General features: G+C 45.6%; 1 non-coding gene and 1 pseudogene across 1 annotated transcript; both read left to right on the top strand.

Annotated features, from left to right (window-relative positions):
- Positions 1 to 999: 999 nt before the first annotated feature.
- LOC133907159 (uncharacterized) lies at positions 1000 to 2772 on the top strand (annotated as a pseudogene).
- A 3742-nt stretch (positions 2773 to 6514) lies between these two features.
- LOC133908112 (small nucleolar RNA Z247) lies at positions 6515 to 6653 on the top strand. Its single transcript, XR_009908084.1, has one exon. It is a non-coding gene; the product is annotated as a small nucleolar RNA Z247 (small nucleolar RNA).
- Positions 6654 to 25067: the final 18414 nt, after the last annotated feature.

Here is a 25067-nt window from a genome sequence, read left to right as displayed (position 1 = left end):
GTTTTCTTATGAAAATATTTAGAATTTTTGGACCACTCTTTTAATCTCAGATAAAATCAAAAATTAAATAAAAAACATGAACACACGTACACCAATAGACATGTACACGTTCATCGGTCTGTACGTAAGTATGAACTAGTGAAGTTCTCGTCTGTTCAGTGGACAAGAGCAAGCTCTCGTCCTCTGAATAGGTGAGAACTCACTGAAATGTATTTAATATGTTCTGATCGTGAGGGTTCACAAGGTCTCACCCGTTCATCGGGCGAACACTTGATCTCGCTCGATGACCGGCGACGGTAGCCTATTCTTATAATTTGTTGAAACAGACATGTATTTTTGTAAATATTATAAAATAAAATATATATACATAAAAAAATTCCTCATCTAGTTCAGGCGCATTGATGTACCCACCATGACCAACTCTAGCAAATTAAGTGACCACTAGACCTGAACGAACTTGACCCAGCCTACCCCGATAGCCCGAAGTGGTTTAATGAATGGTCTTGGGTAGAGGTCAGCAAGCTCAAAATAAACTAGACTCAGCCCGTATATAGGTCTGTTTGGCAGAGCTTGAGCTCTAAGAATCTTGGAGCTGATCATTTCTAGCTTCAGAAATTTTTGAAGTTGGAGCTGTAGATAATTTGAGGGTTTTTGATTGAGACATTTTGTTTTATTTCAAACTAAAAATAAATATTTAAATTACTTTATTTTATCATACAAACTTCAAATCTTACATTGATCTCAGAACTAAAGCCTTACCGAACAGGATTATACCGCCCATGGGTGGGTCTGGACACAGATTTTAGGCCCGTGGGGCTTTTTGCCAGCCCAGCCTGCAAAATGCTGCAACATAAGAGCTTTGGAGCCTTACCAGTGGAGGACCATTTCTCCCGTTGCGTCCAAAACAGAACGTTCCGAAGCAAAATCAGCAGCACGACGCATCCAAACAATCTGTTTCTTGTGAACAAACCATTACAGGTGATGAAACTTAGGACCGAGATGAGAAGAAACAAACACACCCACGCGTCGCCGTCGCGCTGCATTGCCAGCTCCGAGCTCCCGCGGCCGGGCTCGTCGTTCCGTCCGAGGCGGCGGACGAACCTACATATACATTTCTCTCTCCGACCGCCACCCCTGGTCACAACTCGCAAGATCCGAGAGCCGAGAAGTATGGTGTTGGCGAGAAGCTCGGCGGCGTCTCCGCTGCTGCTCCTGGCGCTGCTTGCGCGCACCATCGCCGCCGCCGGTGAGTTCTTGGCTCCACTAGCTTGTACGGCTTGCGCGGTGGTGAAGATTTAACGTTGTTTGCGTGTGCTGATGTGTCCGGCAGGCGGCGACCTGATCTGCGACACGGCAAAACTGCGGCAAGGGCAGCTGCGAAGAGACGTTGCTGTTCCCCAACTACAAGTGCGACTGCGACCCTGGCTGGTCCCGGGCTATCAGCTTCCTCGACTTCTCGCCCTGCATCATCCCAAACTGTATGCGATCCTCCGTGAAATGACCGCAACTAAGCAGCTGATAATCGTTGACTAGCTAGCTACTGCCTGTATATTTAACCATCAGTCATCGCCGGCGACCAACGGCGCCGGCGGTCGACCTGTGTGTCGTTGCAGGTTCCTTCGACAGCGCCTGCTTCAACCTCAGCCTGGTGCCGCCCAGGGGCATTCCCATCACGGACAGTGAGTCACCTCGATCACCCTGCGTCGCTTGCACGCGCCGGGGTTCAGATCATCGAGCACACGCTGGTCGAGTCGATCGGTTCGGCGTTGTTTGAATGTTGCGGCCGGTGCCCTGACCCGCCGTCGTGCATGGCCTTGCTAATCCTCTGTGGTCCGTGCGTGCAGTCTGCGTCGCCGTGAACTGCGGGCCGGGAGGCGAGTGCAAGAAGGGCGACGGCTTCTTCAGCTTCCACTGCGAGTGCCAGCCGGGCTACGTCAACCTGCTCAACCTCACCGCGCTCCCCTGCGTCAAGAACTGTAAGCTAGGCTCCACATGCTTTTGTGATATCTTTTTATAATATGTTTGTTGGATTGTGGAAATTTGAGAAATTAATTTCTCTTAATTTTTTTTTATAGATAGTGAAAGTTTATTTTACTAAACTACTCATAAAAGATTTTTTAAATCTAACATCTAATTTTTTTTCACAATTCAATTTTTTACGATCCACAATCTACAAATTATTTTTTAAATCTTCACCGAAACAAACGGACCTAAATTTGTTTTGCGCCATGCGTGCATAACTGAACGTTTGTTGGCGCCGTACATGCAGGCGTCTTCGGCATGGACTGCTCCACGCTAGGGATCGCCCCGCCGCCAAGCCCGCCGCCGGCGTCGACGCCCTCGCCGGCGCCACCTGGTAATCACGACTCATCTGGGCCAACGGCTCCTCCCTCCAGCACAGAAGGCAATGCAACTGATGCACTAGGCTCAAACTCTCATTTCGCATCACGCGATTCGTGCCATGCATCATGCATGCATCGAGTCACAGCTCGTACACACGATTCTCCCGATTCTCGTCTCTTCTCAGCGTTACGTGCTCGCAAAAAAAACAAAAGGATTTTGGTTCTAGAAAAAGGGTTTGCTGATCTTTTGCTGTTTCGGTGATGTGCCTTTGCAGGCTATGTTTCGTCGCAGAGTCTACTGCAGCTGCTGTTGCTGGTCTCGATGGCCATGGTTCAGGTCGTGTAATCACCTGACGAAACGGGGAGCCATATGGGATCGATCGAGGTCTTTATTGGTAGAACAAAGATGCCTTAGTGTATACAGAGAAAGATTGGCCCAATTTATCGTTCTGGGGATCAAATTGTTTCCTGTAAAATTTCTGCACTGGATGTAACGAGTCTCATATGTATATTTTCCTGTAAACTCGCACAGTCGACTTGACAAGAAAGCAGCTCGGATGGGAATATATAGGGCAATGCTATTTATCAACTGCCCATTTTTTTCGCATGCTCGCCCCTGCTTTCTGCCGTCCTCCACTCATCTCCGACAGCGGATCTAGTGGTATCACTCGCCGCCGTGTTAACACGATGTCTTTGCCTCCTCCGCCGCGGCACTAGCCCATCGGCCATCCTTCACCACCCGCGGTCGGTGGCGCTCCCACCGCCTCGCCACTTCGCCCCCGCACCTGCCACCTCCGTCGGGCCAGCCTCCCTCCTTAGGATCTCTTCTTAGTCTAGCGACGAAGGAGCCTCAAATCAATCCCCTCCCCTAACCCCCGCCGGCATTAATTCTTGTCGCCTGAACAGACCTCCTAGATTATGGCATGTCGAGAAAATTGTTGATTTGACACTCTAAAGAAGTGTCAATTCCCCGCTGAGGCTGACATGTGGATTAACCTGAGTCTATATAACTGAGTCCGGTGTCAAATTAACTGACACTCTAATGTTTAGAGTGTCAAATCTGCAAATCTCTCGTGATTTATGCCACTGCATTCTGTATACTACCAAGTAGGATTAAGTTCTGGTTCACCTGGACGGCAGCAAGCTGGGACTGACATATATGATCCTCCTGTTCACCTGGACCATCAGCTGCTCCGGCCTGATCGAAACCTTTCAGTACTTGATTTCAGGTACAAGTTCTGGTTCAGATCGACGATCATGGATAACGGATTACTGATGAACATGTGACTAGCTAGGGTACTGATTGTTAGTTGTTTTATGCCTTATGCAACGTTATTTAGAGCGCAGCGTGCTAACCCAATCCAATCCCGTCAAACCAGCCTGCAACCTGAAATTCGTTGCCCCAAGACCGTAAAAACCGATGATTGTAAAAATCCATCCCGGGACTGTAAAAAACCGACTTCTGTGACCGTAAGAAATACTCGTCACTATAAAAACAGTGCAGTTTTTGCTGTTGGAAGGTCTATGACCGTAACAAATAATAGGATTTTGTGGTTGCGGGATGATTTTTAATTTGCTTTGTATATACATGCATGCTGTGGCCGTACACATTGATCGGCGTTGTTTTTTTTTTTTCTGTACCGCTGCGGCCGGCCGGCAGGGACTAGCGGCTCGGTCTGCGACACGGCCAACTGCGGCAAGGGCGACTGCACCGAGGTGCCGCCGCCGGCGCTTGTCCCCTACGAGTGCGACTGCGATCCCGGATGGTCCCGAGCTTTCAAGCACATCCCCTTCTCGCCCTGCACCGTTCCCAACTGTAATCACTCCTCCATATCATACCATAACTAACTAGTTAATCAGCTGCTGATTAACTTACCAACGATCATGGCGCCCGGCCGGCCAACGGCGACGTGCGGCCGGCCTGTATGTCATTCTTGCAGGTTCCTTCGACAGCGCGTGCTTCAACCTCAGCCTGACGCCGCCCAAAGGCATAACCACGGACAGTGAGTCGTCACCTCACCCTGCCTCGCCGGCCGTCTCCGTGCACGCACGCACGCAGCCGTGCTTGAGCCATCGAGCATGACCTTGCTTGCTCTTCTGGGGTCTGTGCATGCAGTCTGCGACGCCGTGAGCTGCGGAACGGGAGGCGCGTGCAAGAAGGGCGACGGCCTCTTCGTCTACACCTGCGAGTGCCAGCCGGGCTACGTCAACCTGCTCAACCTCACCTCGCTCCCCTGCGTCAAGAACTGTGAGGCCACCGGCATGCACGGGCAATCGACAAACCTGCTTCATCTCTTCGCGCGGCATAGTATGAGTTAGCTAGCTTCAATTTCTGCCTTGCCTGCCGTGCAGGTTTCTACGGCAGGGGTTGCTCCGCCCTGGGACTCGCCCCGCCGCCGAGCCCGGCGCCTGCGTCACAGGCGCCGGCACCGGCGCCGGCGCCACCGGGTAACCACGACTCGTCGGGGCCAAGTGCTCCTCCCTCCGGCACGAAAGGCAATGCAACTACTTCACTAGGTTCAACTCCTAATTCGCATCACGCAATCGTGCACTGCATGGAGACACTGGATCATACCGATACACACGATTCTTGAGTTCTCTCGTCTCCTGTCTGCATGCTGATATTTGCTGTGACCTTCTTTGTAGGCTCTGTTTCGTCGCAGAGTCTCCAGCAGCTGCTGTTGCTGGTCTTGGTCGCTGTGGTTCAGATCGTGTAATCACAATGACTGGGATTCCGCGATGCAGGGAGCCACGAGCCCACGACAAAGCTGCAACCGTTTTTATAACACATGAATTTCAGAAAAACCGGCATAATATACCGGGAACCATTGTAATCGCCACACGAATCCTATGAAATTGTATCTATACTTGTAGGAATTTCATAGGAAATTATACCGGGAACCATTGTAACTATGCTGGGAACATGCATGAAACGAACTATACTTGTACAGTTGAAACATGTACTTGAATAATACGTGCAAGTAAAAGGGGGCACATGTGAGAAACCCAAGAGATCATTCCTTTCTTCTCGGATTGATCAACATGTGTGACTCCGCAACATTTTATTTCTGTTAACTTCCTCTTTCTTCTTCAACAAACTTAAGTTTGTTGACGAAGCATGGCATACTATGAGTTAACATTTCTTTCTTCTTCTTTACTTCTCTATTCACATGCAGAACAACTCGATGCAGTTCACACGAACACCAAACATATTGTGGACTTCATTGCGGCAGCAAACACAATCTGTTTAAGTTTGTTGAAGAAGCATGACATACTATGAGTACACACATGGATTCCAATGAAGTTGTTGTTTGTGTTTGTATTGTGTTTAAGTTCACAGTACAATTGCATTGCTTACTTGGAACACCGCCGCGTCAAACTGGGGTGATGCCGGCAAATCGGGTGAGGCACCCGGTGGCAGGCGTTGCGCTCCGTCTAGAGGCGCAGGGGAAGCCGACATACGTACTCGAGCCACACCCACGCTGCATCATGGATTCGGTCGAGAGATAGGAATCAGTTAGCAGATGTAACTGAGTCCTTCACGCCTGTAATCTTCGTCGACTTCAACTGCCTATATATCAACACACACGCGACACCTACGGGTGTAGAAACGCTTCACTATAGGATAGCCAAACTTTCATGGTATACAAAGCCACCTCCTCTCAAACACATCTATGGCGAGTAGCTTGGCATCTTCTTCCTCCAGTCTTGCTCTCACGACGTCGCTAGGGCATCCTGTCATGGAGAAACTTGCGAAGAACAAAAACTTCCAACCGTGGAGGGCACAGATCCTTCCTGCAGTTCGTGGCACCATGCTTGAAGGACTCCTGGACAGCATTGATGTTGCGCCGGACAAAGAGGTTGACGTTCTTCAAGAAGACAAAACAGTCAAGGGTTTGAATCCAACATATGTACAATGGGTGGCATGGGACCAGCAGGTCCTCGGCTACCTATTGTTGTACCTCTGCTGTGAAGTTCTGACGCAATTAGTAGCAATGAAGACTTCGGCGTAGGTGTGGAAGGCTCTCGAGGACATGTTATCCTTGCAAACACGTGCACGATCAATCAATATGTGCATAGCTCTAGCCACCACGCATAAGGGCAACATGTCGGTTGTTGTATATGTCGGGAAGATAAGGGTGCTAGGAGATGAGATGACGTCCGTTGGCAAATCACTGGATGATGAAGAGATTGTGTCCTATATTCTCACTGGCCTTGACATTGATTTTAACCCAATTGTACTAGCCATAGTTGCAAGGGTTGAACCAATCACAGTCAATGAATTGTATGCTCAGCTGTTAAGCTTTAAAACAACGATGGATCTCATCCAAGGAGGTTCTCGGTCTCAATCATCTATCAATGCAGCATCTCGCGGTGGCCGAAGCAACAATAATTCACATGGTCATGGTAGACATGGACATGGAAACTACACTAACAGATCCAACAACAACAACAACAACAGTAATAATCAACGGCGTCCCAAGTGTCAATTATGTCACAAGAACGGACACACAACAATAAATTATTGGAATCATTTTGATACAGACTTTGTTCCAGATGAAAGAAGTGTTATTGCAAGTGATTGTTCATGACAAGTACATTGGCAAGGATTAAATCAAGACAACAAGTGGTGCGGGTATGAATATTAATCATATTGGTCATGCTATTGTGTGCACCTCTAGTCGTTATCTTCACTTAAAGAATGTTCTCCATGTTCCTCAAGCTGCCAAAAATCTTGTCCCTATTCATCATCTTGCTACTAATAATAGCGCTTTCCTAGAATTTTATCCCAATTTTTTCTTCATCAAGGATTAGGCAACGAAGAAAGTTCTTCTTCAAGGCATGTGCGAAGGTGGGCTCTATCCTCTTTCTTCCACCTCAGCCGAATCAAGTAAATACGTTTTAGGTATCGTCAAGCCCTCTCCAATAAGGTGGCACAATCGCTTAGGTCATCCCTCGTTTCAGGTTGTTCAATAGGTTTTTGATAAAATAATCTTCCTTGTTCTAATGAGAATAATAGAGAGTCAGTTTGTGATGCTTGTCAATAGTCTAAGAGTCATCAGTTTCTTATCCTAAGCCGGTTAATGTCTCTAGTGTACCCGTAGAATTAGTGTTTTCTGATGTTTGGGGTCCTGCTCCTTATTCAGTTGGAATAAAGAAATATTATGTTAGCTTTATTGATGATTATAGCAAATTTACATGGATTTATTTGCTTAAACATAAGTCCGAGGTTTTCTAGAAATTTCATGAGTTCCAAAGTTTAGTTGAGAGGTTGGTCAGTAGAAAAATAATTGCTACGCAAACTGATTGGGGAGGGAATATGAAAAACTTAATTCTGTTTTCTAGAAGATTGGCATCACTCATCTTGTTTCTTGTCCCCACTCTCACCAACAAAATGATGTTGCTGAACACAAATATTGTCATATAGTAGAAGTTGGGCTTTCCTTGCTTGCTCATGCCTCCATGCCTTTGAAGGTCTAGGATGAAGCCTTTATTATAGCCACATATTTGATTGATCGCACACCTAGCAAAGTCATTAAGTACACCACTCCTTTAGACATGTCCATGTTGTCCTCTAACCTTCGTCCCTACAATTCTCGGAAGCTCCAGTTTTGATCCAAACGATGTGCTTTCCTTGGATACAGTAATCTACATAAATGTTTCAAATGCCAGAAATAACCTTGGGACATGTCTATATCTCTCACGATGTCATCATCGATGAGACTAATTTTCCCTTCTTACAGCTGCGTCCTAATGCTGGAAATAACCTTCAACTTGAAATCCTCTTGTTGCCACCGGAGTCTGTGCCTACTTCTGATTCTAGGGGGTGAAACAGTGCCTGATCATTTTATTAATATTCCTCCAAATTCTAACCCTGTAGAAACCGAACCTCCCTATCATTTTATGCAGCAGGATAATTCTCCCTCCAGGCAAATGAGCTCCCATCATGGTGCTAATCAACAAGGTGCAGGTGAATCTGCTCCGAAACTTGTGCAAGCGCAAGTGCATGGACAGCAGGCTGCCTCCAGTTCCCCTGGGTGCACCACGCGCCAGCCTCCGGTTGCTAGCAGTCCGCCCGATGCTGCGCCGTTCGGGTCTGGAGGCGTCACGGGGCAGAGGGCGCAGACAGCATCTCCAGCTCCGGCTCCAGCGGCCCGACAGACATCACAGCGCCTCGATCTGGGTCCTGTTAGGTGTGTTTTCATTGCCTATGGAGACCGATTTAATGTAGTCTGGTGTCGCCGGCATTTCTGGTGCAGGTGCTTTGGGATTGCTAGATTTGGATTTTATCGACACGACAGGTGACTCTGATTTGGCTGCGACGGGTAGCAGATCCGAAGCTGCTAGCTGTTATTACTATGGCATACAGAGAAGAGAAGTGGGTGGAATGAAGATGAAATTGGTGTGGAGGGAAATTTTGCTCACGTAATACTACCTCCGTTCGGAATTAGGTGTCGTTCTACCGCTGGCTACACAGCACAAGGCTGTGTTTAATAGCTCTAAATTTGACATTTTTGCCCCTGTTTAATGAACCTCATCACTTCATTCTCTAGCACTCCACGGCCCACCCACATTAATCCACAACCCAAGTTCAGAGGCACCGTGCTCCCTAGAGATTGGCCTCTGTTGTCGCGACTCGCAAGGTTGGACGTGCGGTCAACTAGCTCGTTGTGATGCAGAGTAGATCCGGAGGGCTGCCGTGCTCGCCGTGGTGGAAGTATGCTCGGTCGACCAGCTCGCTGCGATGCGGAGCAGATCCGGTGGGCTGCCGTGCTCGCCGTGGCAGAAATATGCGCAACCGAGCTCGTTCTGGCGGTAGAGCAAATCTGAGCATGGCTGTGCGATACCATCAGATTTCCCACTATAATTAACACACTATATCTCCCCAAAGGCTAAAAGAGCTTGGTGTTAATATCCTGATGTTGCACTAATCCCGCCAAAACCTTTGGGATTCCTCAAAAGTTTGAGAAGATGGCGCCAAATAGTCTGTCTAAGTTGTCAATAGGATGGTGCCAAAATACATTTAGGATTCTCTCTTAAATAGATCAAACTATTTCAACACTCTCTTATGCTTGGTTCTTTGGCAGTGAACTGAAATGGACTTAGATGGTGAGGTTGATCCCAATCAAAATTTCTCCTCACAAGGAGAAAGAGCATCTTTTGATTTGAACATTGAAACCATTCATGATCAAGCACCGGTGACATCAGCAGGTAAACTACATTTATTTTGTTTGTTTCTAAGTGTGTTTTGATTCATGGTTTGATTGCTTCCTGATTGAGATGGACGGCTTTGCAGTCTTTAAAATTATTCCCCTCACAACTCTAGTTATGGTTGTAGATGTTGAGATCGCTGCAACACAACATGAGTTTAATTTTGATTTGAACAATGAACCTGATGGCAATCAAGGGTTGGACAATGAAATGGATGAAGCACATGAAGAACCAACCGATAAACTATCATTCTTATCATTACTGTTCTTGCCTTTTAATTTGTACAACAGGTGATTCGTGTACTCCATGATTTTGTACACTAGGTGATTAGTGTGCTGATATATCGCACTTGCCTTCTTTTAGTTTGACTAATTATTCATCTAAACACCAGGAGATATCCATGCTGATGAGAATGCAGCACCAAATGGCACTTCTTCAAGGGAATTAACCAATGGTAAACTACATTTACTTTGTTTGTTTCTAAGTGTGTTTTGATTCATGGTTTGGTTGCTTTCTGATTGAGATGGACAGCTTTGAAGTCTTTAAAATTATTTCCCTCACAATTCTAGTTATGGTTGTAGATGTTGAGATCTCTGCAACACAACATGAGTTTGATTTTGATTTGAACAATGAACCTGATGGCAATCAAGGTTTGGACAATGAAATGGATGAAGCACATGAAGAACCAACTGGTAAACTCTCATTTTTATCATTACCGTTCTTGCCTTTTAATTTGTACAACAGGTAATTCGTGTGCTCCATGATTTTGTACACTAGGTGATTAGTGTGCTGATATATCACACTTGACTTCTTTTAATTTGAATTATTATTCATCTAAACACTAGGTGATATCCATGCTGATGAGAATGCAGCACCAAATGGCACTTCTTCAAGGGAAGTAACCAATGGTACTCGACAGAGAATATATGAAGCATTGCTATCAAGAAGTGTTGACGGGAAGCTAAAGAAAAAGGGCACAACAGATGTTGCAGCTTCATTTTCAGTTCATATTAGAACAGTGCAGAGAATTTAGAAAAGTGCTAAGGATTGTGTCATGCGCGGTGATAGGGTTGATGTTTGTAGCAGGAAGGAAAAAAACGTTGGTCGTAACAGAGTTCAAGTAGACCTATCTGCAATGCATGATCTTTCGATGTCCTAGAGAGCTACACTTGAAGATTTAAGTTCCCATCTTAATGTTGCGAAAACTAAACTTTGGCAGCTGAAAAAGGAGGGTCTGATAAAGCGACATTCTAGCAGCATAAAGCCATTACTAACTGATCAAAACAAGAAACATAGAATGAAGTAGTGCATTTCTATGCTTGATCCAGTTAGTATACCCAATAATCCGAAATTCAAGAGTTTATTCGATGTTGTTTATATTGATAAGAAATGGTTCTACCTCACAAAGAAGACCCTCAAGTGCTATAATCTCCCAGGTCAAGAAGAAGCTCTACGTGTTTGTAAAAGCAAGCACTTCATACCGAAGTTGATGTTCTTAGTTGCTATTGCACGTCCAAGGTTTGACGATGAAGGGAATTGCACTTTTGATGGGAAAATTGGGTGTTTTCCTCTAATTACGTATGAACCTGCCAGAAGAAGAAGTGTAAATTGTGTTGCAGGGACCATGGAGATGAAGCAAATTGAATCTATAACTAAAGATGTCACACGGGCTTTTTTGATCGAGAAGGTCCTTCCTGCTATTCAAGCTAAGTGGCCAAGGGAAGATGCTTCGAGGCCAATATATATCCAACAAGACAATGCTAGACCTCACATAGACCCTAGTGATCCCATATTTTGTGAAGCAGCTGCACAAGATGGATTCAACATTCAACTCATTTGTCAACCGCCAAATTCCCCGGATTTCAATGTGTTGGATTTGGGTTTTTTAATGGTATCCAAGCAATTCAGTACAAGAAGATTGCAAAGACAGTACATGATCTTGTTTTTGCTGTTCAAGAGGCTTTTGAAGAATACTCAGTACACAAATCAAATAGAATTTTCCTGACCTTGCATCTTGTGATGATAGAGGCAATGAAAGCAGGTGGAGGCAATGGATATAGTATTCCTCACATCAAGAAAGGGGTACAAGAAAGACAGGGTACTCTCCCATTACAAATAGCGTGTGATTCTCAGCTAGTACAGGAGGTTATCAGAGAGATCAATGAGCAGCATTAGCATTTTACTTTAGTGCTCTTTCTTATCGGTACATTTTCCTTTTGTCTCGTGAGAAATTAATTATGCTATGAGTGCTTTCTGAAATGACATGGTTGTACTCCATGCATAATTTTAATGAAATTTCTTATGTTTCTTAGAATTTTGATGGTTCTAGTTTCCTTTCTGATGTGATCAGTGCATATCTTGAAGAGTTTTTTTTGTCCGGCTTGTTTTCTCCGATGAACTCATCACAGCAAACCTGCCCGCGCACACGATCCTGGCCCATGTGACTCACACTTCTTCCACATACTGTAACATTCTTGGAAGCATAGCTAAACGAGATCTAAATGAAAATCAGATTGATGATAATCATATGTTCCTTCATTAGTTAGAGAGACATACTAGCAAAATACGTAGGTCATATATGCCATCAAACTATTCATAACCTTTGAAAGCGGGAAACAAAAGCACTCTAAGCTCAGCTAGGTAGCACTTAAACTCTTCATCTTCAGTAGCTTGGTCATCTTCTAGCTTGATCACCTTTTGCTTTGTTTCACCTTCCTACTTCATCGCCTTGTTCTTGTCCTCATTGTTAGGCTTGGCTATCTCCTCTTCCACCAGTTGCTTCACTTCGGCTTTGCCTTGTTTCTCAATCTCATCTTCTGGCTTGATCTCATATTGCTTTGCTTCATATTCCGACTTCACTTTGTCCTTGGCTTCATCTTCAGGATTGACCGTCTCCTCTTCCACCTTGATGTTCAAATCTGGCAACATCTTGCACTCTCGCACTAGTAGTATTTGGCCTAGTGTTTTTGGAGACTCTGCAATCCAAACGTCTGATTCTATAGAAGCGTGGTATCGAGAAGAAGGGATGGCAAAATTAAAAACTTCTTGTATGGAGAGAGAAGTATTAACTCCCAATGGAAACATAACAAAATGGTTGGAAATGTAAAGACTGATTTAATGTTGTGGCATTAAAACCCATCAGTTTTTAATATGGGCTATTTGGGAAGAGAATGCCTAAGAATCCGAGAACGACATCTATTTAAGAACAAAAACAAAAACCTAAAATAACATCTAAATAAGAATGGAGGTAGTAAGAGATAGCTCTAAGCATTGTAAGGTATGGTGAATTAGAGACATAATCTTTTGGAAAATATGCTGAGAGAAATAAGAGATAGCAGCTGGAGATAACCACTGGAGATGCTGTGAGTCTGCAGATCCATTGACATCACCAGCTTCTCAACCCCGACCGAATACAAGACTGCAACGTGGAATACGTAAGACCAAAATTTACACCGATGAGACTATTAGGTATGAACTTTTGACTACTATCGGAGAGCCTCAAAATTTTATCTCTATTTCTTTCTATCTCTTTATCTTTCACTTTGTATCTCTATCTATCTTTATCTCTCTCCTTTTGTATCTCTCTCACCTCTCTCTCTATATATATAATATATTTCTCTTTTTCTAAATACATCTCTCTCTCACACACACTATATATTTTTCTCTCTTTCTATTTATCTCTCTATTTATCTCTATTTTGTTATATATCTTCCTGTTTTTATGTCTTTTCTTCTATTTCTGCTTCTCTATTTTTATGTACCTATTTATCTCTTTTTGTCTGTATATCTCTCTCTATCTTTGTGCATGACTATTATTTATTTCTCTAACTCTATCTATGTTTCTATCTCTCTATTTATATATATCTCTATCTTTCTCTATGTGTCTCTCTCTCCCGCCCTCCCTCTCTCCGTGTGTGTTTGTGTGTAGGTGTCTATCTATACCTCTATTTCTTTCTTTTCTATGTGTGTACGTATCTATCTATCTACGTGCTTCTATTTATGAATGCACCCATAGCTCTATCTCTCTCTGTTTCTCTCTTTCTCTTTGCCCCCTTATCTTTATGTTTTCTGCCTCTCTATCTCTTTCTCTCCGTATCTATGTTTTTCTGTTTATATATTTAGTTGTAGTTCTCTCTGTGTACATATATTACATGTGATTATTGCAAGGTTGTTGACTATATATTTGTTCTTCTTGCGGCAGGGTACTTTTGAACTCCAATTGGAAAAGAAGTAGCCAATTGTTGAACTCTGATGCAAAACCAGCACGAGGATCAAATCTTTTTTATCGGTGTGATGTCTTGTAAAATAAGTTCTTTATTCTATTTCAAGTTGATCCCATTGTTGGATGGGTGTGTGTGGCTGTAATTGTCGGGCCCATGGTCTTGGTCCAAGGCCTGTTTGATTAGTTTTGGGCCTCTGCAGTCTGGGAACGATTACAGGTTTTGGGCCTTGTTTGTTGGACCCGTTTCATTTGTTCAACTTCATTTGCGGGTTTGTGGGCTACCTATGCAGGCCCGTGAGGCTGCTTCATAGCTGTTGGGCTTATTTGACAAAAAAGCAGGCAACTAACGTGGCAACAGTTCATTGGCTCAAAATCTGACAGACAGATAGACAGTCCCTATTTTGTTTTCCCTTTGTAATGGTGGTGCCAAAACGGCTTGCTAGGATCTCCAAGCAGCAGTATTTTCTTTTTATGTTTTTGAAAAAAAATGCACAGAAATTCTATCGTTCGCTAAAGAATGGACGCACACGTACTTAAGTTGATTGTAACACCATGTAGTGGTGGATGTGGATCTTAAATAGCCTAATTACCGTTGCATCCTTAGTATATAGCCTAACAAAAAGGTCCGGTTTTGTACTCGCTCATGTGACTAGCATTTTGACTGAGCCAGTGGTCTAATTGGAGCTTTTTTTATTTTTATATTTTTTCGATTAAAAAATTAAATAAATAGATTTCTGATAGAACAAATTGTAAAACTACACATCTACTGCACTCTCAGGGGACGATAAGACCTTACCACCCTCTGAGAGAGTGGTAAGCATTCCCAAAATCTCTTACCGCCCTTTCAAAAGCGGGTAGGCTTACAGCAGCACATGGACAGTAAGTCGTGATGAACAGTACTGTGAAATTCAATTTCCCCTCCTATCTTCTCTATTCAAAACAATGATGTTCTGTTAATCTAAAAATTCTAAAACATTTTGTACGTGTTCCATAATTCATGTGGAACCCATTTTAATTGAATTCACCAAAAAATCCTGTGTATAGTTTAAACTAAAATTCTCCAAAAAAAGGCTACTTTTATAACTTCTAGCAATTGTTAGAGCTCAAATAAATTTTTAAAAATCTGGTAAAATTCACTAATATTCTTCTTGGATGATTTTATAATTTCCAAAATTATTTTCATCCCTATATTATATCGTAAAAAAGTGGATTCCTTTCTAATGCACCATTTATATGTATTTTTATAATTTCATGTGATATTCTTCTTTTAACTTAATTTGAATTAAAACATATATAAACCTACTACTAAAAATAATTTTAGAAATTATCTAGTCACATAAGAAGAATATTAGTGAATTTTACCAGATTTTTAAAAATTTATTTGAGCTCTAACAATTGCTAGAAGTTATAAAAGTAGCCTTTTTTGGAGAATTTTAGTTTAAATTCTACACAGGATTTTTTGGTGAATTAAATTAAAATACGTTGCACATGAATTATAGAACACGTACAAATTTTTTTAGAATTTTTGGAGTAACAAAACATCATTGTTTTGAATAGAGAAGATAGAAGGGGAAATTGAATTTCACATCACTGTTCATCATGAATTACTGTCCATGTGCTGCTCTTACCGCCCCTCAGAGATGGCTGTAAGCCTACCCGCATCCTGAAAGGACGGTAAGAGGCTTTGGGAATGCTTACCGCTCTCTCAGAGGTGGTAAGGTCCTTATCGTCCACTGAGAGTGTAGTAGGGGTCTAGTTTTGCAATTTGTTTCATCAGAAATTTATTTATTTAATTTTTTAATTTAAAAAATATAAAAATAAAAAAAGGCCCGGTTTGTTTCGGGCCTAAAACAGCTACCCAAGCTCAAAACAACTGAGGCTAACGAACCTTGTTTCTGGGCTAGGCCAATATTTTTGCATTGTGAGATACATCAAAATAGCGATCAATTCGGGCTCGGGCCAAGCCCGGTTCCTTTTAGGACACATGTCTACAACCCAGCCATGGTTGGCTAGAGAGTTTTTTCATATTTTTTTATTAAAAATTTAAATAAATAGATTTCTCGTCGCAATAATAACAAAAATATGCGCCTGCAACCTCCTGAGAGGGCGAGTGGCCTAACCGCCCCCTGAGAGGGCGGCAAGGCTGCTAACCGCCCTTATTAGTCGGTTAGCAGCCTTGCCGCCCTCTTAGGGTCTGTATATAGCTTATGCATACTTGTGAACTGGTTTTGTGTTTGTATAAATGTGTATATTATCGTTATCTTCTAATTGTATGCATGTATTGAGAGGGATTGAGAGACGTAGAGAGGAGAGAGGAGATAGAGGGGGAGGGAGAGGGAGAGAAGAGAGAGGGAGAGGAGAGAAGGGGAGGGAGGAGAGAGAGGCAAAGCACTACCGTCTCAAGGCTTCGGTCAGGGATCACTGCCAGCCGAAACCACCAGCCGACAGTAACTCCACAAGCATCACTGCCGGATGAAGCCTTGAGCCAGCAGTGATAACCATCTTCACTGCTTGCGTCCTGTGCCAGCTGTAGCGAAAATGGCCACATTAGGTCATAATTGTGATATTGGTGATTAATAATAAAATAATCATTGGGACTAACATATTTGTCAAGAATATATGTTAGTAGGTCTCATAGATGCAATACATCAAGAAGCCACCGCAGCCGAGACAAATTTTGATTGAATTAAAAAAGTCTCAGGAAGATTTGCGCCACCGGAAACTCCAATGTGGAGAAATTTACACTCATCGGAGCATTGTGCATAGAGGTTGATAGCCTCACCAGATAGTTTGATGAATAGCACATGAACTCACCGGATTATTTTGTCCAAAGGCAAAATGAAGGTTGATGACATCACCGGAAGGTCCGGTGCTCTGTGTGTTGAACTCACCGGAGTATTTTTGACAAAAGGGGGGAGGCTGATGACCTCACCGGATAGTTCGGTGATATGCAGTGGGTAATACCGGAGTATTTCCTGTAGAGAAGAATGCAAGTGCAGAAGACTAAAGATCAACCCACTGGATAGTCTAGTGCTTGGTTTGTGCACACCAGATTATAGCACCGAAGTATTTCTTGCAGAGGTGACTGCAAGTGTTGAAGAATGAAGAACAATCCACCGGAAGATCCGGTGCTCTGAGGATGAACGCACCAGAAGATTTTACACAGAGAGGCTGCAAAGACTCGGATGGCTTAAGATAACTCACTGGAAGGTCCGGTGATAGATTTGAAGGTACACCGGAGTGTTTTGTTTGCACAGAGACATTGAGTGGAGTTTCAATGGCTAGTTTCTGAGGTTATACTCACCGGATGATCCGGTGTTAGTACTACTGCTCTCATCGGATCATCCGGTGTTAACAGCTTTTTTGAGCCGTTGAGAAAACGGCTAGTTGGTGGGTTTGTGGCTATAAATATCCATCCACTCAGTTATTTAAAGGTGTGGCATGCTGCTAGAGTCTAGAGAAATCTCATACACACTTGAGAAGACATTCAAACCACCAAAACACTTAAAGTAATTATCCAAGGCAATTAAGCATAAGATTAGAGAGTGTTTAGTGCTTATAGGCCTACAGTGAGTTGTAGCTAGGTGTTGCTTCTTGAAGAAGGGATCAATAAGTCATCATATCTTGTACCGAGAGGTACGCCAGCACCTTAGAGTCTTGGTGACTCATCGGTATATTGGGCCTTGGTGACTCAAGCTTGTTGACCCTCTGACTTGGTGTGCAGTGGCGGCAAGACACGTGTACAAGGACACAGAGATCCTTACCTTAGTGGCTCAAGCTCCAAAGTGATCACGACAGCAAGTGACCGAAAGAGAAGCTAGTGGTGAGACCTTACCTTGGTAGCTTGGTGGCTCATCGTGTTTAAGACGTTGTCTTGGTAACTTAGCAGCTCAAGAGCCATGACCAGAAGAGACGTGCCGATCGGGAGCATATCCTTGATGGAGCTCTAACATGGACTGGGAGTGATATTTATGTCATCGATATCACGTGATAAAAATCGTTTGTGCCGAATTTATCTCTCTACTCTATTTACATTTCTGTATTTAAATACTTACAATTTACCTTGCTAGAGTAGGTTGCAATCCTCTTAAGCGGTAGAGCAGACATACTAGATAAATTTAGAGTATATTTAGATATAAATTGAGATAAGTTTATCTTGTAAAACTTTTAGAGCTAATTTATTTTAGATTTTTAAATATCCTAATTCACTCTTCCTCTTAAAACGTTATCATTCCTTACCCCACAATGAATATCAGAGACTATCACTCCATTGTCCACTGTTAGTTGGAAAACAGGCAGTGAGGAGGTTTACCCGCTGACAGTAAAGGGGATTCTGTAACAGTGAGCAGTCAACAGACAAAAACAATCAACAAACCCTTCAAAAACGCATCGACGATTTACCGCAGCGAGCAACCTACGTATGCATGCACGCCTGCATGGTTCTACTGCTGATATCAAGAGTTTAACTAACACATAACCGATATCACTAAACTGACCGATCGTAGCAATTAAGCAATCAGATGTTTGCGATAAGAGCATGTGCAATAAGGAGACAGAAAAGTAGACAGAGAGGAGGGTAGACGACTCTCATGCAAGAACTATGACATGGTTGCAACCACGAGTCACTCGCAATTATTCCAAACTATTACATGATTGCAATCTAAACATACGTTTTTGCCTCGATGACAACCGTTGAGTCCCATTTCGAGGACCCCGGTCACCGTGACGTATTCATCATGGGATAGGACCCAGATGAGATCGGTGTGCTCTAGGTATGGAACACCGAATCAGAGTTCAAAGGCTCCGAGGCTCAGTGAGAAGTTTGCATGACAGTTCATGCAACAGGAGGTAGTGGAGGCTCCCGTGTTCTGGGTGCCAGCGATGGTCCCCAGGCCAAGCGCCCAAAGGGGAACCAGACCAGCGCTGGGCAAGATCCCCAAACAGGTAAGAGGGTACGCTGAAACTAATCGGGTGTGTAGCCTTTTTGGCGGGGTCATCTTGAGGACAGGAAAAAGGGTCTTCCGCTCTTCAAGTTTCTAATACAAAGAACGACCACTTCTGGCAGATACCAGGAACAAGGGCAGCCTTCCAGGATCTCAACAGGTCACCCTTTTGTCCCCTGTACTGACCACTCCACAACCAGACGAGGAGTAGTTGCCCTATTTTGCAACTACCCCTACCGGTCACGTGAGCTGTACTGGTTATCGAGAGGTAAGGGTTTCTGCGACCAGAGATGAACAGGCACAGGACCACACATGTCGATAGGTCGTTCACGTTGAATGGACTAGGGGCTGGAGCAATCTCAACCCCACAAGCCAATGACACCTTCATGTACATATTTCAATTAAATTTTCAGGCTACCAGACAATGTTGTAGAGTATGAGGGCCTCTTATCTGGAATACGAGCATCATTCACACGAGGGTTAAAATGCCCACTAGCGACGAGGGACTCGCTACTGTCCATAAACCGAGTGCGAAGGGTTTCCTGTGCTAGGACCAAACGATGGCGACATACTTCTCTGAAGTGAGAAAGCTAGAGCAATGCTTCATCGGTTTTGAGGTCAAGCATGTCCCTTGCAAGGAAAACTTCCTAGCCGATGAGCTAGCCCATCTAGCTTCTTCTTGCGCACTTGTCCTAGTTGGAGTCTTTGAAAAAAATTCACACGACCACCCACTACACTCTCGGGCCATCATGGAAGGGATGCTCCGCTTAGAAACGGGGCACCAGAGGAAACACCTTTGGAGGAAACGCCTCCTTTGGTGTCGCTGACCTCGGGTGGCCATCATGTGGTCACCCTGATCGATTCAGGTACGGTCTAGATGAATCAGATCTTGAACTACCTTTAGAATCAAGCAGCCCCTAATGATGATGTGTCAGCAGAAAGGGTCACGTGGCAGGACCACAAATACTCCTGGGTAGAAGGACTCCTCTATAGATAAAGGAGAAATAACTTATTACTGAAATACATCACTTAGGAAGGGGGGATCACAGCGTTCCCCGACATCCTCGGAGGCATATGTGGTAGCCACGCTTCATACCGCACTCTGGTCGGGAAAGCATTCTGGTATGCATTCTATTGGCTCATGGCCCTTCAGCATGCTTGTGAGCTGGTGAAATGGTGTGGGTCATGTCAGAACCATGGTCCACATACCAGACTACCGGCCCAAGCTCAGCAACCATACCACTCTCTTCTCCTTTCACTGTTTTGGAGCTCGTTATCATGGGACCGTTCCTAAATGCCTCAGGCGGTTTTGAATTCCTATTCGTGGCAGTTGACAAATTCACTGAGAGGGTCGAGGCCAAACCGATTAGGAAATTTGCCGCCACAGCATCGATTAAGTTTACACGAGCGGTGATAGTGCGATTTGGCCGCCCAAACCGCATAATTACAAATAAGCAAAACTCAATTCGCCAGTTGGAGAACGCACATCGATCGCCTTGAATTACCAACAACTCGCGCGATGACCAAGGTCCATGGCAAGAGGACAATACAATCCCGAGCGAAGAGTCCCGCAAACGTGCTCAAAATTCTAGCAACCCGATACGAACAAGGCCTCAAGCTCTACCACGACCATAGGGTGTGGCAGTGGACACTGGTCATACAAGACCTCGACCTCAGATGAGTCCAGGAATAGCGCAGGTTGTAACAGGCTCTTCCCCAACGAGAAGGGGTCCTACAAAGTGGTCTATATTTCCTAGCTTGACACGGTCGACTTAGCCACAGAGGCCGGCCACAAATTACACAAATTTGCGGAACACGAGTTCTATGTGTAAGGCTACTCGAAGACAAGCCTGCTTTTCTATTTTGCAGGATCTTCCAAACGAGCGTGGAACAAGCTTGTAAGTTTTTTCAAATTCCAAAACCAGACATTGTTTTGCAGGATAACCATGGTATGAACAGTCTCACCAAATTGTAAGTTTTTTCGATTGATAGGATTAACCGCCTGGTCGGCAGTTTTCCGGTCGACCAGATGGTTAGGGGCTAGAGCATTTAGGATTTATAGTATGTTTTTATGCAGCGAACAAGTTTTGTTTTACACGATCGATCATATCTATTGAGTGGGAGTCAACATTGATGTTCGCACAGTGTCAAAGGTATGGGCATCCGAGGGATGACGACCACGAGGTCACAAGTCCTAGCTCGGGTCAAACACTGGTCGCCCCAAAGGGCTTATCGCACTAAGGACCATCCTAAGCGTCAGGAACCTTGCTAGCGAGCACCCCGAACCTACTCGTCACTTGAACACAGGAGAAACTTACATGAAGATTGGTCCTTTCATTACAAAACGGCCACTCGGGTAGCTCCCGGGGGCTGTTTCTAAATAGTCTATTCAGTACACACGGGACCCAAAAACATAGGGCAGTGGTTCAAACCGAACAGACAAAGGAAGGCAGCAGACTGTGGGTAGATACGAATCGACGAGGTCATGGAGCTCCTATGTGGTCTTCATGGATCTGCCAAAACCCTTAGAGACCGCTGGGATAAGGTCCATATCCGGAAAGTGCTCGTGGATGTAGGCTAGGGCAAGACAGGCGCCGGTGGTTCTGACATCCAACAAGTGGTCGCCCACCGTCACACGTAGCCTATCCTCAAGGCCATCACCTCCTCAGAGGCTGCCAAAAACCAGTCGATGTGACTGATCACGATGCCTCCAGGAGTGGGGTGAACCTAAACACCGGCAGTCCGCAGCAGCGAGTCGAAGGGTGCAAAAGCACGATTGAGGTGATCATAGAAATATACCCGTCATTGGTTGCTGTATTGGGTTATCCACTCCAGGTCTCTCCGTGCCGTGAACAGCTCCTCCCGATAAGCTGGTCAAGAAAACAAGTCGCAAGCCATGCAAGACTCAACTGATTGAGCCTCACTTGGCCAACCGAGGACTACACATGACTAAAGAGTGGTAGGACCGGCGCACCTCTGAGATCACTCTGTAAGATCTGTCGCTCGACCACAAACCTAAGCTCGCACTCGGCCACAGCTTCTAGACTAGGCTAGTCAACAAGGTCATCAGGGGCTCCGTGCAGGTAGGTGGACCGATCGGTCCTGACCGCACTCCATCTATAGGCGTGGTCGGGGGCTAGGAGCGAGGAGGAGGCTTGGTCAACTTAGGGATTCTACAACCACAAAAATGGCGTAGTCTCATCAGAGAAGTTAAAAGCGTCATTCAGATATATTACAAAACCTAAGTTATAGCTAAGTCTTTATTCCTCAGTGGCCTCCAAGCGGAAGACAAACTCCACATAATCCATCTCCCCTCGTTGTGTCCCTCATTGCCTACGCCACATCCTCCGCGCCCCTCACCGCTAGAATAACCGGGAGCTCAGGAAACTTCTCCGAGAGAACCTTAATAGTGTAGGCCTAGGCCTGGGTTGTGCACTGGTCCTTCGGCATGATGGCTCCAAACCCGAGGCTCTCCAAGGGATCCTTTAGTGCCTTAAAGGCCTCTTGGAGAATACTATGGTTGGTGTGCTCATCCTCCTCAAACCGAGACTACTCGGCGGCAAGCATGGCTTTTCCCGCTAGAGCTCACCATACTTCTGCTAAAGCAGGAGCCCTGCCTCCTTTTCTTTGGCCAGCTGCCTCTCCAGTTCGGCACATCGGTTGGCCGCCTCTTCCTTGTCCTCGATCAGCTTGTGAACAGAGGCTGGGAAGCAGGCAACCAGGGAGAGTAGGTCAGAGGCTAGAAAGCTCTCCATGATCGGCTCCGCAAGCACGGGAGACAGGACCAGTGCTCCCAGTGTTGATGTTGTTGTGGGCGGGGAAACCGGAACACCGTGTTGAGGTGTCGATGGGGGAGTTATGATCGGGGTCGTATGTGTGGTCGAGGAACTGCATCAACAACAGAATTATGGAATCATGAAGGAAAAAGAAACTCAAAGTGCCTGTGAATAACTACAGAACTTATCGTGGTGGCAAAGACCTGAGAACGAGTCTATTCCTCGCAAAGCCACTGGACCAACTGGTTGGGGAGGACATTCTTGCCAATGAGCCACCGGTGCTCAGTGTCCCATGAGCACATGTGGACGTCTCTGCAGTTGATGAGTCCTCTGTTGGTCTCTTCCCTGTGGATGCTTGGCCAACCACAGCCTGATCGCTCTGAGTCTAGTTAGGACATGCCTGTTCAGAGCGTGCCTGGTCAGAACGAGTCTAGTCAGGGTAGTCCTGGTCGGGGTGCGCATGGTCAGAAGGAGTCTGGTCAGGGCGCTTCTGGTCGGACCACGCCTGGTCAGAAGGAGTTTGCCTGGGACGATGTGGCTGACACTCGGCTATCGGCGCTGCTCACGATCACTACCCTGCTCTATCCAATCTAGTCACATCTACGGCCAGCCGGGTTGACATCACAAATGGAGTGGTAGCCGACTAAGGTGGCACTGGGCGGCGAAAACGGCATGCGAGCAGTAAGATCAATCTCCCGGGAAACTTATGTAACCTCGTCGATTACCGGACATAAGACATCAACCTTAGTAAGATTCTGCGGCGACACAAACTATGAAACCCTTACCTTGGAGAAGATTTGGAGATAGAAATCCTGAGAAAATACTAAGCATACTAGTCTGATCTGAGCGCTCTTCCACGGAAGGAGATCACACAACGGAGAAGCTTCGCGCAAAGGTCCACCTTTCCTTGCAGCCACCGCCATTAGTAATTTGTCCGCAAGTAAATGATGTCATCAAAGAGATCTAGATGAGGGGAATATTAAGACACATCATGACCAGCAATTAGCGCCACAAGGACAGCTGCGACGTTACCTATGAGGCTCTCCCTAGTGGCATCGTCACTCTTGGTGTACTAATAGGCCGAATGTGCTCTCCTCCGTAAGGGGCATAGCCGGCGCTTATTGAAGTTGTTAACAGCATCTAATCCTGAAAGCCCAGCGTTCGCAAGTTGTTTGACCCAAGTGACGAGGGTCAAAAGTTCCTGAGTCGATGTAGGGGAGTTCCCTCAGTTCTCGTTGCGGCGCGCCGACGCTTCTGGAACGCAGAGGTTGTCTAAGGAATCTTTGATCGAGAGGTAGAACCATTCCTCCCTCCATCTCGACCACGATGACTTGAGGCCCATCTCAATGTAGGAGCCCGTAACACCATCGCGGAGACGAAAGCCGCAGTTTTCGGTAGCCAGTCTGTTCTGTAACCTAGCTGTGTAGAAGTACCTAAAAAGGTAAAGGCATGCCTCGACCCCGATAAAATTCTCAGACAAATGAGTGATGATGCTCGGCATGATAATGGAATTGGGGTTAAGGTGGAGGTGGCAGATGTCAGAGAACGAGATGACAGTGGTGAAGAATTCAGAGAAGGAAGGAACGAGGTTGGCTAGGAAGAACGAGGCGAACATTATGATCGCCCCCTGGCGGGGAGCAGGGACGTCCCCCCCCCCCCAAGGCGGTACCCGAAAGACAGGCGGCGCGGGAGCATGCGACTCTCGTACATCAGCTTTAGCTTCGCAGCGGTGCACTTGGACTTCGGGAAGTCAGGCTCTTTTCTGCTGTGTGACGCCATAGGAGTTGCGGCAAGAGCACGAGTGGAAATGGAGACGATGGGCTCCAAGCGCAAGGGCTTGGGGGAAATGGGGGGTGGAGAAAGGATTCGTGGGTAAGCTTTGGCTTTCCAGATTATAGGGCCATGATATCCTAACCGTCGCACAGAGCCCAGCTGTCTTGTAATTCGAATGGTCGTGCTTGGGGAATAGAAATTTCCTCAGGTTCAATGGAAATCAATATCTCTCTCTCCCACGATGTTTCTCTCTCTCTCTCTCTCTCTCTCTCTCTCTCTCTCTCTGTGTGTGTGTAAGTTTAAAACCTCCCCTCAAGATGTGGTTTTATGGGCCCACCACGAAAGTGGACTCCATCGATGGCCACTTTTGGGGTGAACTCGTGTTCACCTGGGGCCCAGGTGGTACGACCAGGTCCACCCGCGACCACGCGGCAAGCCGGTCAGACCACCACATTCACGAGGGAGCTTAGGGGCTACTATCGAAGTATTGAGTAAGTGGCGTCCTAGCTAATGGGTCCCACGAGGGATATGGTGATCGACAGGGGATATTTCCTAAACCCTTGCCTATCGTGTGACCAGGTAAAGGCTCGCTTGACCCACGCGAGGCTTGCGCGACAAGCCTCCTTGCGATATATTGTGATCCCACGACCAGCCCTTGCTGGTCGCGGGAGGTCCAGGAAAGTGGATGAGTTCGCAGGCAGGCTCACGGAAGGCTGGGACAAAACGGCTTGGCAGATAAGCATGCGACTCACGGCGAGAGGATAAGCTGGGCTACAGAGGTAAAGTAAAAGTGGAGGCAT

The sequence above is a fragment of the Phragmites australis genome, chromosome 24 (genome assembly GCF_958298935.1).
Source record: "Phragmites australis chromosome 24, lpPhrAust1.1, whole genome shotgun sequence".
Lineage (NCBI taxonomy): Eukaryota > Viridiplantae > Streptophyta > Magnoliopsida > Poales > Poaceae > Phragmites > Phragmites australis.
Note: the sequence above shows the minus strand (reverse complement) of the source record. Positions and strands in the feature narration are given on the sequence as shown.